This window comes from Bos javanicus, chromosome 20 (assembly GCF_032452875.1).
Source record: "Bos javanicus breed banteng chromosome 20, ARS-OSU_banteng_1.0, whole genome shotgun sequence".
Classification (NCBI taxonomy): Eukaryota; Metazoa; Chordata; class Mammalia; order Artiodactyla; family Bovidae; genus Bos; species Bos javanicus.
This window is the reverse complement of record NC_083887.1, coordinates 46,468,063-46,485,863: the sequence shown is the minus strand read 5'-3', so window position 1 is coordinate 46,485,863 and position 17,801 is coordinate 46,468,063. Positions and strand designations below refer to the sequence as shown.

Here is a 17,801-nt window from a genome sequence, read left to right as displayed (position 1 = left end):
TATACATTTTTATTGTGGTTTATCACAGGATATTGAATAGAGTTCCCTGTGTTATCCATCCTGTTTGCATCTGCTAATCCCAAACTCCCAGTCCTTCCCTCTTCCGCCTGCCTCCCCATTGGCAACTACAAGCTTGTTCTCTATGTCTGTGAGTCTGTTGCTATTTGAAAAAATGGTCTGAAAAACATGTTGGGAGTAATAAAGTCAACTTATTTTTGTTGTCAAATTGATATTCCCATAAATATTTGAAATTACCTAAATATATATATTTTTTGGTGGCAAATTTAATGCACAAATATAGGCATGCTAAAGATTTCATGCTATACAAATTTATGCTTTCTGTACTTAAATTAATACATTCTGACACCTCTTATATTTTAAACAAAATACATTATTTTACATGTAAATTCTATTTAAAGATTGTCTCAAAGTCATTTGGCTTCCCTAGTGATTCAGTTGGTAAAGAATCTGCCTGAAATGCAGGAGACCTGGGCTTGATCCCTGGGTTAGATCACCTGGAGAAGGAAATGGCAACCCACTCCAGTATTCTTGCCTGGAGAATTCCATGGACAGAGAGGCTGGCAGGCATGGGTAGTCCATGGGATGGCAAATAGGACATGACTGAGAGCCTAGACTGAGACACTAACTTTCTTTTCACTTTCAAAGTCATTGAGACATTGAGTTTAAAAAGATAGATTACAGAAGCAAATTTAGTTTCTCATTCTTTCTCACAAGTCAAATGAAATATGAAAAAAAATACTCAAGTGAATGAATTTAGAGTAATATTGAGAACAAAGATGAATGCATTAGTTAATTCTAGCCAAGTCCTAGAGCAGAGCAAATAAGTGAGATTTACTAACATGATTCTATAAAAAAAAAAAGAGACCCAAAGCTCAGAAAAACAAAAAGAACACTCTAGTGAGGAATGGAGAAGCTTGTTTAATTTTTGTTTCATATATATATATATATATATACACACACACACACACACACACACTAAACCCTGAGATTAACAGAAAAGTGAAAATGAGAAGGTTGAATATTGAAGAACTTAATTAAATAATATTTTAGGCAATGGTATCATTGATTGGTTGATTTTAGTTACTCTTCTTCCCTAACCAACATGGGGGAAAGAGGCAGTTTACCTTTAGAATGAAACAAGAGATCTAAACAAGAGATTGAAACAAGGCTTTCTAAAAAAATCAGAACGATATCTTACACTACTCTCCCTTGATTATTTAAGGAAGCAATGATCTCCTTGTTTGCCCTTATGATTCCCACAAGTGCCTCCTGAGATAAAGCCTGTTATTCTGTAGAGATCTTTCATATGCACAGAGGGAAAGTCACCTACAAATTCAGGAATAGTGGCTATAATAATATACATGGATGTGAACAAACAAAAATGCTAAGTTTGAAGAAAACTGGTGACTTCAAAGTAAGCAAATAAAGATGAGAAAACTGTACTCAGGAGATACTGTATCAGTACAGTGAAAACAAATTCACTTTTTAAAAATCTAAATTGTACGTTTATTATATCAGAACTTACATACACCCTAGTAATATTTTACTATGAAAGTAGAACAATTAGAAATCTGGAAGTTATCTATTTAATAAGAACCTATGCAAAAATATTAATAAGAGTGACTAGACAAAACTATGGACAAAATAGCATGGTGCCAAAAATTAACTCAAGATTGATCAATGGCTTGAGTTTAAGAGCTAAAAATATAAAACTCTTAGATGAAAACATAGAAGTAAATCTCCATTACCTTGGATTTGTTTGTGGACCCTTATACAGGACACCCTTACAAGCAAAAAAAGAAGACTTAGATAAATTGAATCTCATAGGTAAATAAAAATAAGCAAACATAAGCTGTTGTGCATCAAAAGACACTATAAGAAAAGTAAAAAAAAAAAGTAGCCTATGTAATAGGAGCTTATGTTTTTCAAAACATATATTTGAGAGGTGTCCAGTATTCAGACTATGTAAAGAATTCTTGTACCTTAATACCAAAAGACGATACAATTAAAAATTGGGTAAAAGACTTGAACAAATTTTTAAATCAAAGATGATGTATGGAAGACCAACAAAATATGAAAAAGTTTTTGTAACATCCATAAGTTAAAAATATAATTTACCATATGCCCAGAATTTTCACTCCTAATGGTATGTCCTCCCAAACTGAAAGCACATATTGAAACAAATACTTGTACCTAAATGTTCATAGCAGCACTATTTACAATAGCAAAAAGTGGAACCGGATTCATTACTGGATGAATGGATAAACAAGATGGGGTATATTCATATAATGGAATATCACTCAATTAGAAAAAGAAATTTAAACGGATCTCGTCTACAGTGTGGTTGAACCTCAGAATTATTATTCCAAATTAAAGAAGCCAGAAATAAAAGATGACATTGTATAGATTCCATTTATATGAGGTATCCAGAACAGGTTAGTGGTTGACAGGGCTGGAGGTGTGGGACAGGCAGTGACTGCTTCGTGAATATAGGGTTTATATGGAGGGTAATACAATCGTTTTGAAACTAAATAGGAATTATGGTTGCACACTGAAGATGAAATAAATTCCATTGAATTATATACTTCAAAATGATTGATTTTCATATTCACAATATTTCCAAAATGTTCTAAAAGTGATAAAGTGATAAAACATAAGAATTAGGATACTTTTACTTTTGATTTTCTTTCTCCTCTGTTACCATTAAATTTTATACCACTACATTAAGAAAAGGTATCCTAAATGCTTCCAGTGAGATCACCTGCTCAGGTATGTTCTCATCAACAACTTTGGACACTGAAAGATAAAAGGAGTGATTGATGCTGCTCATGTTCCAGTTGAAGTTATTTTGAAAATAAATTATATACACAGTAAAGGTATTAAACAGAGGATAAAATCAAGAAAATTCATTCATAGACACAGAGTTTACCTTCCGTATGTCATTATAAAACAGTTAAAAAGTTTAGACATGACATTAAACTTTCCAATTGATAATATAGTTATGTGAGGCTTTATGTTGAGAAAGATATTGATGCATCTTTGTCAGTATAAAGAAGACAACCAATTACTTCAAAAAAAATAAAAGTAAGTTTCTGGAGAGTATTAGTAGTTCAATTACGAAACAGACTGAAACTAAAAGGTAGCATGATTTTAATGACTAGTACATATTAAGAGAGGTTTCCCTGGTAGCTCAGTTGGTAAAGAATATGCCTGCAATGCAGGAGACCCAGGTTCAATTCCTGGGTCGGGAAATTTTAAGACAAGGAAATTCACATGATCTTGAAACTTTAAAGTTTATTCATTTGTTCTTTAGGTGACATATATTTTCAAACATATAGCTCCAGTTTTAAACTGGGTATCAGCTGATATCGTTTGATCTTTTGAAATTTTAGATAAGACTTCACTGGCCCCTTTTAATGTCTTCCGGAAATGCAAAGTCCTCTCCATTTAACTGAACACTTTTATCAAAGATGCCTATATTCTTTCACTTTTACTCTTTCCCTCTTGTGTGTCTTCCAGATAATCCCATGTATAACACTTTGAAGTAAGGAAAGAGAAAAATTAAATAAGAAAAAAATTTAATCCACTTAATTTTAACCCAAGCTAATTAATGAGCCAACCAATATAACTGAAACAGAAAACCAAATTCTGTTTGCGGAGCTGAATAAAGAATTGCACAAACACACAGAGAAAGTTTATTTTAGAGGATAGAGATAAAAAACTCCCAGCATAGACACTGAGAGGGGGTGAAATACCTGCAAGAGCAGTAATAAAAACAGTTTATATCTTTATAGAATTGATCTGTTCGTTTTTGTTTGGCTCAGAGCCCGATGTACGTAATTTCTGACCAAGCAGTTAAATATCACAACATCCAGTTTGTCATTTTTATGGCTTCTTTGGGTTCCCAGTTTATCAGTTTCTCCAGACATTGAGTGTCAGCCCTCAACCCTTTCTCAAGACCCCAGATCATTATTTAGGGACCTGCTGCGGCTAAGTCGCTTCAGTCGTGTCCGACTCTGTGCGACCCCATAGACGGCAGCCCACCAGGCTCCCCCATCCTTGGGATTCTCCAGGCAAGAACACTGGAGTGGGTTGCCATTTCCTTCTGCAATGCATGAAAGTGAAAAGTGAAGTCGCTTAGTCGTGTCCAACTCTTCGCAACCGCATGGACTACAGCCCACCAGGCTCCTCCATCCATGGGATTTTCCAGGCAAGAGTACTGGAGTGGGTTGCCATTGCCTTCTCCATTTAGTGACCAGATGTATACTTAAAAGTTAATGATCCACCTTGAATTTTCCTCCTTGATAAATTGGACAGCAGTTACTGATTGTTTTGTCCCAGATCTGGATGTTTTATGATCCTCAGACCAGCACGGCATTCCTCTGAATGCCTAGATTGGTTGGAGCAACAAGTATAGCGTTAGGCTAATGGAGCAAAACGCTTATGTGAGAAAATGAGGTGAAATAAAAAAAAAAAAAAAAGAACTGAGGCCTCCAACCTTACACTGACTGCCTAATAATTCTACCTCATAACTACTAACAAATCCATACATAATTTTAACTTTGTTGTAGAAGATTATATTTATTGCATGGAAGACCTAGCACAGAGTCACTCTGACCATTATACAGAAATTTAGTACTATGCGTTCATTATCTTAGAGTTCCTTTTGCTATCAAATGTAAGCTTTTGTTATGAGCTTTTATTGACCTTTCATCGAAGCAGTTAGCCTTCTGTCATTAGTAGTCTCCTTACCTCTGTGCTCTTCTGCTGTACTATTCACCAAAATGAGCAAAAAACTCCCAAACTTTCCTATTTCTAAATATTTTACTCCATATCTAATCTGTTTAACAATTTTTTCTAAACAAGAATTATTTTCTTATTATAAAGAACCCTCATAAAAACTAACTCAATATGTTTCTACAAAAAAAATCTGTTCTTTTTAAACAAGTTAATCTGCAGTGATTTCATGAAAGCATAAAAGTAAAAATTTACCAATGTTATTATTTACAAATATAATCACTATGAGATATTGATGATATCTGAATAAGAATTGATGATAACTCAGTAAATCATATTAGAATTGATCATTTACAACTATCAGTAGTAATATAATCTACAGCATTTTGACTTTTGTCCTTTTAAAGACTGAATAAGAATTGAATACTTCTTATTAAGTACTGAATAAGAACTGATGATAACTCAGTAAATCATATTAGAATTGATCATTTACAACTATCAGTAGTAATATAATCTATAGCATTTTGACTTTTGTCCTTTTAAAGAAATAGTGCTTATTTTGCCTAGAGGAAAAAGAGCATACAATAGAACTCAAATAATTTAAATCCCTTTGTAGGATAGCAGCTAATTGAGCTTCTGGCTCCAGTCCCCTTTGGAGTGCTCTCTGTTGGACTACTTTTAAGTCTATTTTGGAGAAATCACTTATGTCTTAGACCCCCTCAAAATATATACAGAAAATAAGTCTTAAGTACAAAGGCAGTGAATGTCAGTTCTGTCTTTTCTGGTTTGTGGTGACGAAAACTATTCATTGCTGATATTTGAACCAAAACAGAGCATTACAGACTAACTATTACTTATAGATTGCTGCAAAGATGCGACATTAACACCAAATCAATCATCACTCAGTCATTCAATCAATAGCAACCATTAGCCTTCTTACAAATGTTTCTGAAATAGAGAAACTGAGGAACTTTTACTTCATTTATTGTATATATTATCCTAGAGTGATGGACACAAATGCAAGTTGAACTTTACCATGTATCATTTGATCATTACTGCATGTTGGTAATTACTCCTTTTAAAAATGATACAGTATTTCACTGGACATTATGAAGTGATCCCTAGAGATCACTGGAATATATATATATATACACACATATATATACATTCCAGGTATCTTTTTAGGCATTAGGAACCCAACAATGAAATACATGAATGAAAATGCCTACTGAAGGGAACTTAGTTACTAGTAAAGACAAATCATGAAACAGTGAATGATACTCAAATATGTATTCTAAACTACACCCAGCCTTTTAAATATCTATACTATTTCTTATATTCTTCTTTTATTTTTTCACTACATGCAAATTATAGACACTCTGTCTAGTCAAGGCTATGGTTTTTCCAGTGGTCACATATGGATGTGAGAATTGGACTGTGAAGAAAGCTGAGCACCGAAGAATTGATACTTTTAAACTGTAGTGTTGGAGAAAACTCTTGAGAGTCCCTTGGACTGCAAGGAGGTCCAACCAGTCCATCCTAAAGAAGATCAGTCTTGGGTGTTCATTGGAAGGACTGATGCTGAAGCTGAAACCCCAGTACTTTGGCCACCTGATGCAAAGAGCTGACTCATTGGAAAACACCCTGATGCTGGGAGGGATTGGGGGCAGGAGGAGAAGGGGATGACAGAGGATGAGATGGCTGGATGGCATCACCGACTCGATGGACATGAGTTTGAGTGAACTCCAGGAGTTGGTGATGGACAGGGAGGTCTGGCGTGCTGCGATTCATGAGGTCGCAAAGAGACGGACACGACTGAGTGACTGAACTGAGCTGAACTGTGTGTCAGGAGCTGTGCAATACATTATATATGCAGAGATAAAGACATAAACATTAATTTAATGTATTTACATCTTAGTGTAATGTGAAACATACAAACAAAGGGAATATAAAATTATGTTACTGAAATTACATATAGAACTATGTTGAGGGAAGAGAGGGAAGATTTGAGGAAACCTTTTCTGGAATTGGTGATGTATGAGGTAATTATGAAATATGAATAGGAGTTATATCCAGTTAATGGCAAACAAAAGAGGTGGGAAATATTTCAGGACATTTAAAAAAGAACCAACCATTTACAAAATGCTGGAGGTATAGTTAGTTAAGTCGCTTAGTCGTGTCCGACTCTTTGTCACCTGTGGACTGTAGCCCACCAGGCTCCTCCATTGGGATTCTCCAGGCAAGAATACTGGAGTGGGTTGCCATTTCCTTCTCCAGGGGATCTTCCCAACCCAGGGATCGAACCCAGGTCCTCCGAATTGCAGGCAGACGCTTTAACCTCTGAGGCAAAAGGGAGGTATAAGAAGCATAATCTGATCTGAAGATAGTAAGGATTTTGGTATGATTAGGCAGTCCAACCTTTGGCAGGGGAAGTACCTAGAATTTAAAAAGAGTGATGGGGTCAAGTCTGGATAGGATCTCACATCAGGCAAAATTGGATACATGTTAGTACTTTTACTTACTATGAAATGAACATGTGATGATGATAAAGAATTAAGATAACCTGCAATGACACCCCACTCCAGTACTCTTGCCTGGAAAATCCCATGGATGGAGGAGCCTGGTAGGCTGCAGTCCGTGGGGTTGCTAGGAGTCAGACACGACTGTGTAACTTTCAAGTAGACAACCTGAGCGACTTCACTTTCACTTTTCACTTCCATGCATTGGAGAAGGAAATGGCAAGCCACTCCAGTGTTCTTGCCTGGAGAATCCCAGGGATGGGGAAGACTGGTGGGCTGCCGTCTTTGGGGTCGCACAGAGTCAAACACGACTGGAGCGACTTAGCAGCAGCAGCAGCAAATATAAAAACAAAGTGAATATAAAGATAACATCTGTCCTCACCTTATTGATATGAAATATAGTCTAATATATCAAAGGTATAAATATGCAATATTAACTAGAGCTGTCTGTCCTCCTAAAATTTCATCTCCCATACTTTTCTTTCCTTTTTTGTAATACTAAATAATTTATCTCAGATAGCTTCTCATATAATTTAAAGTAGTTCCATATACTCATTTTACATTGTGGGGAAATTGTTCATTCTTATGTAAGCAACGTTCAGTGAATGGATGTTCAGGTTGTTTTTGTTGCCATTGGCTATTATATACAGTGGTATACTAAATGCAGATGTGCATATATCTTCAAATATTTCTGAGGTTGTATCTAATGGGTACATTTCTGGTGGGAGAATCACAGCATCAACTATTAACTACTATTTTGTCTTTTGCTATTTTTGGATACTGATAGCTGAAACACACTTCAAATCCCTTGCCAGGTCTCAAACTTTGTTATCTTTACAAGGTTCACTGGAGAACTATATTTAATAGTTGTTTAGATATTATTTTTATTATTGTGATTGAAGTGAATCTGTTCTTATGTTAATTGAAGATAAAAGATTTTTGGATGATGATCATTTAAAATTTTTGAAATAACAGTGTGACAAATTAGGGCAAGGAAGTAAGCAAAAGCAGAGATTCCAACAATGTTGTAAAAAACATTGAGCTTTTTCTCTTGGGTATATGCTTCTGATATCTATGTCACTGGACTATATGAATTACGTAAACATTCATTGTAAACCTTAGGTATCATACAGCATAGTGCTAGAACTAACAGATATCAATGCATAATTATAGAGTTCAATTATATTGTGTTAATACTTTAAAATTTAAAATTTCCTTTGCCTAATATATATTTTTCTTATTTATTTTAATTCACTTTTTTCCTGTTTTATTAGCATATTTTAACACATATTTCCTGTTTTACTGACATCAAGAATCTTAGATTTATATTTTTCTTGTCTTCTATTGATGGGTGGGATACAAATGTATATACATATATATGTATGTGAACACTAAATACATATACATCTTTTTCAAGGTAAGTCATAGTCTCAACTTTCTTCATAACAAAACCCATTTTAAAATTTAAGTATTTCTAATAACACTCAATAACCTCAGATATGCAGATGACACCACCATTATGGCAGAAAGTGAAGAGGAACTAAAAAGCCTCTTGATGAAAGTGAAAGAGGAGAGTGAAAAAGTTGGCTTAAAACTCAACATTCAGAAAACGAAGATCATGGCATCTGGTCCCATCACTTCATGGCAGATAGATGGGGAAACAGGGGAAACAGGCAGGCTTTACTTTTTGGGGCTTCAAAATCACTGCAGATGGTGACTGCAGCCATGAATATGACCAACCTAGATAGCATATTCAAAAGCAGAGACATTCCTTTGCGAACAAACGTCCGTCTTGTCAAGGCTATGGGTTTTCCAGTGGTCATGTATAGATGTGAGAGTTGGACTGTGAAGAAAGCTGAGCGCTGAAGAATTGATGCTTTTGAACTGTGGTGTTGGAGGAGACTCTTGAGAGTCCCTTGGACTGCAAGGAGATCCAACCAGTCCATTCTGAAGGAGATCAGCCCTGGGATTTCTTTGGTGGGAATGATGCTAAAGCTGAAACTCCAGTACTTGGGCCACCTCATGCGAAGAGTTGACTCATTGGAAAAAACTCTGATACTGGGAGGGATTGGGGGCAGGAGAAGAAGGGGATGACAGAGGATGAGATGGCTGGATGGCATCACCAACTCGATGGACATGAGTTTGAGTGAACTCCGGGAGATGGTGATGGACAGAGAGGCCTGGCATGCTGCAATTCATGGGGTCACAAAGAGTCGGACATGACCTAGCGATTGAAGTGAACTGAACTGAATAACAGTCTGAATTTTTAAATTAAAATATAGTTAGTAAATCTTTAATTTTTAATATTTTAAGAAATGTCAGGTTTTTGCTTCAAAAGAAATGTCACAAAATTAAGCAGTCACTGACTTTTTCTTTATATGTATAGTTGGAATTGTAGTTACTGACCTTTAATTACTGTTCAAACTTTTTCAAGTAGTCAGATGAGTAAGCAACCATAAGGCACATTATTTTACTGTAAAGAATAAGCATTATAGATTTATTTATAGTTCTTTTTTTTTAACAAATTACCAAACCTTAGAAATATATGAGAAAAAGGAAACTCACCACACACACACACAATATACATGACATATGTGGTTTCACATGCCATGTAAATGATTTTTCCAATATTGTATTGCTTGGATATTTATGACTAAGCTTCATTGTTCAAGTTATACTGTATTTACTTGGCTTGTTAGCCTAAAATAAACAGAAAATAACTAAATCATTGCAATAACTCCAAAGCAGTATGACAGAATAATCGAGTACACTTTGAAGCTTTTTCATTAGTAATCTTCATTTTATGCATTCACTGAATTTTTCCATATATTTACATAGACTAAGCCTTATTTACTTCAGAAAAAAACTCACTTTTGCAAATTTGACCTTGTCTTGTATACCTGTATACATATAAATAAGATGATTTTTCTCATAAATGTTGCAAGTCCTACAGTAATTCAAATGTCTACTGTGAATATAATAAGAATGGTCCTGGGCTCTTCACATATAATTCAAATTGAATACCAACATAAACTTTCATTTCCTCTAAATTTTCTGATCCATAGCGAGGAAAAGAATGTTACCAAGTAAAAACCTCAAAAAATGCTTCTGACATAGAAGAGGCCATTCTTATCACAATTCACACATTTCAGCTACCTTTTATTCTATGAAATTCCTTGTGACATAAATGCAAACTCTGCTTCTTTTAAGGTTTACGCAAAGCTAAAAAGAGAGTCTCTATTTCTAGCCTTGACCGGAAAGTCAGAAAAGAGAATGTGTACTCTATGATTCCAGCATTATTCACCATAAAAATGGCCAAGATGAAGCACATAACCAGGAGTGAAATGACATGAGAGAAAATTAGGATTCATTCATCAGTCATATTATATCTCATAGAATACAAGTGAAGGTTATAGCCTTGAACACATCATTTTAAAGAAGCGATTTTTATACTCGGGGGAGTGTTAACTACAGCAATGCATTATCACTCTCACTATTTTATTCCAACTTTAGAGAAATACTTGTTTAGTAGGAACAACTTGAAACAGTATTATCCATTGTGCTCTCAGTGCATAAAATTCATTAAATATAAAAACCCGTGCATCAAAAAGAAAGGAGTTTAGCTTGAATCATTGTCTTATATCATATTATTTGTATATGTTGCTAAATTCAACCACACACTTAAAATGCACTAACCACAGAATTCACTTTAGATTATTTGCTTACAAAGTTTAATATATTTACAAAGAAAGCTGTTCTTATTTCTCTAACACAATTGTGTGTTCATGTGTACATACGCCTGTACTATATTAGGATCATTGAAATTGATAAGTAATTATTTTTTTAACAGCCTGCACACAAATACATGCACATAGAAAGAAATACAATTGTTCTATGATTTTAAAAAATGCTATAAAATATACAATAATATCAAAGGGAAAACAGTAACTTCTACATGGCAGATGGGTAAATCAATCATAAAGAGTGATATCAAATATAGACCTTTTAAATTGAATAAGATGATAAGCAGGGAATACAATGGAGAGTATAAATAAATTGTGGAGGGATGAGTATTAAGTGGAAAACCCTAGTGGCTCAGTGGTAAAGAATTCACCAGCTAATGCAGGAAACAATCCCTGGATTGGGAAGATCCCCTGAAGAAGGAAACGGCAACCCACTCCAGTGTTCTTACCTGGGAAATCCCATGGACAGAAGAGCCCGGAGGGCTACAGTCCATGGGATTGCAAAAAAGTCAAAGTTGATTTAGCAATTAAACAACAACACAGTAGTGAATATTCAACTGTTAAGAGCTTTAAAAGAATGATGATCTCAACATGTGAGCATTTTTCCTAAGTAAGAACCATTTAAAATGTTTTGGAGAGGATAACATTGATACTCATAATTTAGAAAAAGTACTCTGATTAGGTATAGAAAAGTAAATTGTTAGAAAAAAAAAAACAATAGAGGGAGTAATCGGACTTCTTAGGAATTTAATAGTGTAAGAAAGCTGACTAGAGACTGAAGACTGACAGAAGCAACACATATGTCAACACACCTATGAATTTGGAAAATAAATCAATAGAACCAATTACACAAGAGAAATAAACAGAGGAGACATCAATGATAAACTCAATGCATTGACGTCCCTTGAATATATTTTGTATCCCTTTTCTACTGTATGCTTTTCCCTGTGAGGAAAAAATGTTAAAAGAATTCTTGCTAGGACTTGCAGCACATGGCCAAACACTTAAAAATGTCTTCTGGCATGGCACTTGTGATGCAGGTTGCAGGAAAAAGGAAAATACTGAGTGAGGACACTGAGTCTTATTCTTAGGACTGCTAACTGCAGCAAAGTCATATTAAGTTTATATATATAAAAAATCTAACTTTGAAAGTATGCCTGATCATGAGATGGGGCTTTAAGATTATTTACTCAATGTGCTCTCTATATTAACATATTTCATGATTTCAGGTAATGGTTTAAGAAATTGGAAAACCTAAGTTACCTGAGTTAATGTGGAAGAATCTTTAGATATCTGATTGCATAAATATATCATTTATTTTGTACTTTAGTTTATAGTCACTTTTATAACATCTATTTTAGATTTTATTCTTTTACCTAAAAAGTTCCTTGAAGATTAGCAGTGCAAGGCATACATATATATATATATATATATATATATATGTACACAACACACATATACATATATCCAGAGAAAGCAATGGCACCCCACTCCAGTACTCTTGCCTGGAAAATCCCATGGGCAGAGGAGCCTGGTAGGCTGCAGTCCATGGGGTCGCTAAGAGTCGGACACGACTGAGCGACTTCACTTTCACTTTTCACTTTTCACTTTCATGCATTGGAGAAGGAAATGGCAACCCCAGTGTTCTTGCCTAGAGAATCCCAGTGACGGGGGAGCCTGGTGGGCTGCCGTCTATGGGGTCACACAGAGTTGGACACAACTTAAGCAACTTAGCAGCAGCATATATATATCAACTGTATTAATATACAGTTAAGAAAATTTAAACTCATCAAAAGCATATGATTATAGAACAATAACTATTAATTTCAACTTCTTTCATGACCAAAGTTTTACAAATGATTGCAACAAGTTTCACCGATCTGAGTGTCTCTCTACCTCATATACCTTCAATAACATGTTAAAATATTTATTTTGTGAACATTTTTTATTGTGATCTGGTTTTCTGTTTTAACGTGTTTAACATGAATGAATTTAAGGTTAAAACAAAGTTTATAATGTATCTTTACTTTTTAAATTATGTTGAAAATTAACACAATAACACATAATGTTTATATATTTTCAGTTCAGTTCAGTTCAGTCGCTCAGTTGTGTCCGACTCTTCGCGACCCTATGAATCACAGCTCACCAGGACTCCCTGTCCATGACCATCTCCCAGAGTTCACTCAAACTCACGTGTATCCAGTCGGTGATGCCATCCAGCCATCTCATCCTCTGTCATCCCCTTTTCCTCCTCCCCGCAATCCCTCCCAGCATCAGAATCTTTTCCAAAGAGTCAACTCTTTGCGTGAAGTAGACAAAGTACTGGAGTTTCAGCTTTAGCATCATTCCTTCCAAAGAAATCCCAGGACCTATCTCATTTAGAATGGACTGATTGGATCTCCTTGCAGTCCAAGGGACTCTCAAAAGTCTTCTCCAACACCACACTTCAAAAGCATCAATTCTTCGGCGCTCAGCTTTCTTCACAGTCCAACTCTCACATCCATACATGACCACTGGAAAAACCATAGCCTTGACTAGGTGGACCTTTGTTGGCAAAGTAATGTCTCTGCTTTTCAATATGCTATCTAGGTTGGTCATAACTTTCCTTCCAAGGAGTAAGCGCCTTTTAATTTCATGGCTGCATTCACCATCTGCAGTGATTTTGGAGCCCCCCAAAATAAAGTCTGACACTGTTTCCACTATTTCCCCATCTATTTCCCATGAAGTGATGGGACCAGATGCCATGATCTTCATTTTCTGAACGTTGAGCTTTAAGCCAACTTTTTCACTCTCCACTTTCACTTTCATCAAGAGGCTTTTTAGTTCCTCTCACTTTCTGCCATAAGGGTAGTGTCATCTGCATATCTGAGGTTATTGATATTTCTCCCAACAATCTTGATTCCAGCTTGTGCTTCTTCCAGCACAGCGTTTCTCATGATATATTTTGCATATAAGTTAAATAAGCAGAGTGACAATATACAGCCTTGACATACTCCTTTTCCTATTTTGAACCAGTCTGTTTTTCTATGTCCAGTTCTAACTGTTGCTTCCTGACCTGCATATAGGTTTCTCAATAGGCAGGTCAGGTGGTCTGGTATTCCCATCTCTTTCAGAATTTCCAACAGTTAATTGTGATCCACACAGTCAAAGGCTTTGGCATGGCTCAGTTTTAACTATCTTGCATAATATATTTTAAAACTTAATTTTCTCCTCTTTTGCTCCATTTTGTTAAAATCATGTTTGATGTTAAGAAAAGGCCATCTTTAATGAGCTAAATAATGACTTATGTACCAATAAAAATGGATAAGTAAAAAGGCATGATACGTGATTTGTTTTTCTTTTTGCAAAACTCCATTAATGACATTCAATGGGTTTAGAAGCTATTCTCCTATTCAATTTTAGCTCTATCTTGTGGTTAATCAGTGTAATGATTATAACAGTTGATGATAACCTTACAGTCCAGTGCTAAAAAACCTAGATTACTATCAACATAGAATTGAGTGCTAATATATACCAGACACTGAACTGGGGGGGCAGGGATCTATATTTTCAAGGACTAAACCAACCTGAATAGATAAAATAGAACTATTTTTACAAAATGCAGTAAAACAAAATGGTAATATTTATGTTTATTTTACATAACTGTAACATACACAGTAGAAGAGTAAATAGTTTAAAAGATACAGGCTAACTATTGAAACCTGAATTTTGCCCTCATGCTCTCATTGATGCTCTGGTAGATTGAGTGGAGCTGTTCAAAACTTCTCTGGAAAGAAAGGTCATTTATCACTTTTTCTTGTGGGGCATTTGATGTGTGAATGGAAAAGCAGAAATGTGACTCTAAAATAGACTTGCTGGTCCAGACAAGACGTGAATAGAAAATACTTGCAAATGGTCACAGCGAATTTCCTTTCGAAGGTCTGAGTTCTTTTCCAGGAAGAAAACAGTGAGCCATCATGTTTCTTTACATGTCAGAGAACTTTAAAATACCAAGGACTGTAATGTTTAAAGTGACATATCACAGTAAGGAACTGATTCACACTATCACTTATGATGTAAAACATTCTGACAGTCTTACCTAATATAATCAACTATGAAACAGAAATAATAAGTATACATTTGGGAAAAAGAGTTTACTTTGACTTAGAACATTTGAAACATTTTTAAGTCTTACAATATTATAATAAATCTTACTGGTTCATGAAACATGCATAGTCACATCATAAAGCATTTTCTCAAAATCAGTCTTGATATTTGGCATTTTATCCTCACAGGATAAAATGTACAAATATATCCACTGAGAATAATTATGAATGTATGACCCCAACAAATATACAAACAGACAAAACTGCTTGATGACACAAACCACCAAGCAAAAGAGGTGGTATTGCAAAGCCTATGACTCTGAGTTAAATTTCTGTGGCCTAAACCACCAGATTATTACCAGACTTTTCCTCTGAGGGTATTTTCCAGCGATAGAGTTAGGAATATTTAATTAGACCCCAGGAAGGAAGAAGTAATATCACTGGGCTGAGGAGTCAGTGGTTGGAGTTTGGGTTTGCCAGAGTAGACAGAAACCGCAGAGCACAATCTTAAGGAGGAGATAGTAACAGAAAATGGAACCCTCAAGTCTCTGTCAACATCTCTAAGTTGATGTCTAAACTTCACATGAACAATATCTGATCTTAATAAACAGTAGAAAATGTCAGCAAGAAGGCTAAGGAGTTGTGGATTTCATCAGTAGGAAATGGAAGAGTTCAATATTGCCAAGTTATTTTGGGTTTGCAACTACATCAAACCTCCTATAGAGCTCAAGAAGAGACAAATCCTAGAAGTAATGACAAACTGAAATGGTTCAGCCATACTATAAAGCAAATGAGTGATAAAACAGATTGGGTAAAGTAAAAACTTTCCTTTTCAAAATACTTGACCTCTATCTGATCATTTCATAGGCCCTTTTCCGGGAAGTATCTAACATGTTTTCCCATAATCTCATCTTCTCTCTTTTGCTTTAAGTCTTACATCAGGTGCTTCCTCCTACATGAAGCCCATCTTCATTCTCCCCAGCTAGAATCTACTGTCAAAGTTATGAAGTCATCTATCAAAACTGTATTTATGGCAGAATTTTAATTATTTTTGTTTACTAGCTTGTTTCCAATACACAATATGTGACCCTTGGGCTTTGAATTTGTGTTAGATTTTTTTTTTAATTTTCTCAAAGTATTTGACATCATATATTTACTCAAATTAACATTGAGGTGCTATCTCAATAGATTTTCATTGAGTGTTTATTAATCTGGGTCCTGAGAGATTGACACTATATATCATCACAGAAAGAGCAGAGAAAACCTCAAAGAAATATACTTTATAATCACTTTTACTCCAAAATAATTACTACCTTATAAATTATACTGTAAATGGAATAAATATTATATATTTTATAATTGTTTACAACATGTTTATAATTAAAATAGCAATCTTAGAACATTATAATCTCCCATGCCTGTAGGACTTTAGTTTTGTTATATATTTTCTTTCTGTATATATTGCAAATTGCTTTATACATTGCTATCATTTATTATTTAGGTATTTTATTACCAGATTTTTAAAAAATCATGTTATATTAAGTGATTACCATTTCTAGCCATGCTTTTGATTTTCATGTGTAGACCTTAATTTCTGTATGTTGTCATTTCCCTTAAAACCAAAAACTTCCTTTAACATTACTTCTAGTGTGTTTGCTGGAAGCAAAATTTTTTAGCTCTTTTTAATCTGAAAATATCATTATTTCACTTTTATTTTTGAAAAAAATATTTTTATTGAATATTGAAATATCAACTGATCTGAGGGGTGAAGGGTTGGGAGGTCCAACAGAGACGGAAGTGATGTATGTGTACAAATAGCTGATTCACTTTGTTACACAGCAGAAGCTAAAACAACATTATAAAGCAACTATCTCCTAATAGAAAAGAAAGAAATAGCGTGCAACATATTTCTGAGAATTAAACATTAAATTAAGTCAAGGGAAAAGTCTGTTTACTGTGGTGATAACAGTGGTACAGGGCTGTGGTATTACAGTACTGGTGGTGAGGGGATTGGTAGTCAGAAGGAAATGACAGCACTCTATTGTAAAGGTAGATTTGTATAGACTTCAGTATGAAATAAGACTTTGTAGACTCTCCTGAGCACCTCGCCTTAATGCTTAGTATTTTTCTCATATGTTCTTGGTTTTAAACAATGAATTTATAAAGAGCATTTTGGGATACAATGTGCCCATAGATCAGATGCAGCTGCTACCTGGACTGCATCATAAGTAATGACATTCTAAAACCTTTGTAAAGATCATTTATTTAGATTCAGAAAAAACACTATAATGTTCTATAACCATTTATCAAATAGCCTTCAGGAAATTTCAGACTTTATTCCTGTCTCTGTACAAATCATACCGCCATATCCTACCTAAAAGCCTAAGAGAAAATTGCCTATCCAAGAACATTATTTTATATTTTCTTGGGGGAAAGACACATATTTAGTGACCACATCAACCTGTAAAAGTGCAAGAGAGTTATTCCACCCCCTGATACTCAATAAATGTAAATCAGATTCCTAACCATTTGACAATCGGTACTTCTGTTTTGCTTCATTTTTGTTAAAACCTACATCAATAGTATCCAGCTGTAACCAAGAGTTTCATGAATGTTAAAACTCTTTTCTAGTTTATAATTTTATGATTATATTTTGGATGATTTCAGCTATGGAATAGTACATGTTTTTAAATTAA

General features: G+C 34.8%; 1 protein-coding gene across 1 annotated transcript in view; it reads right to left on the bottom strand.

The window, feature by feature from the left end:
* Window positions 1–17,801, bottom strand: part of CDH9 (cadherin 9) — a 140,730-nt gene that overhangs the window by 64,222 nt on the left and 58,707 nt on the right. The window lies entirely within an intron of this gene.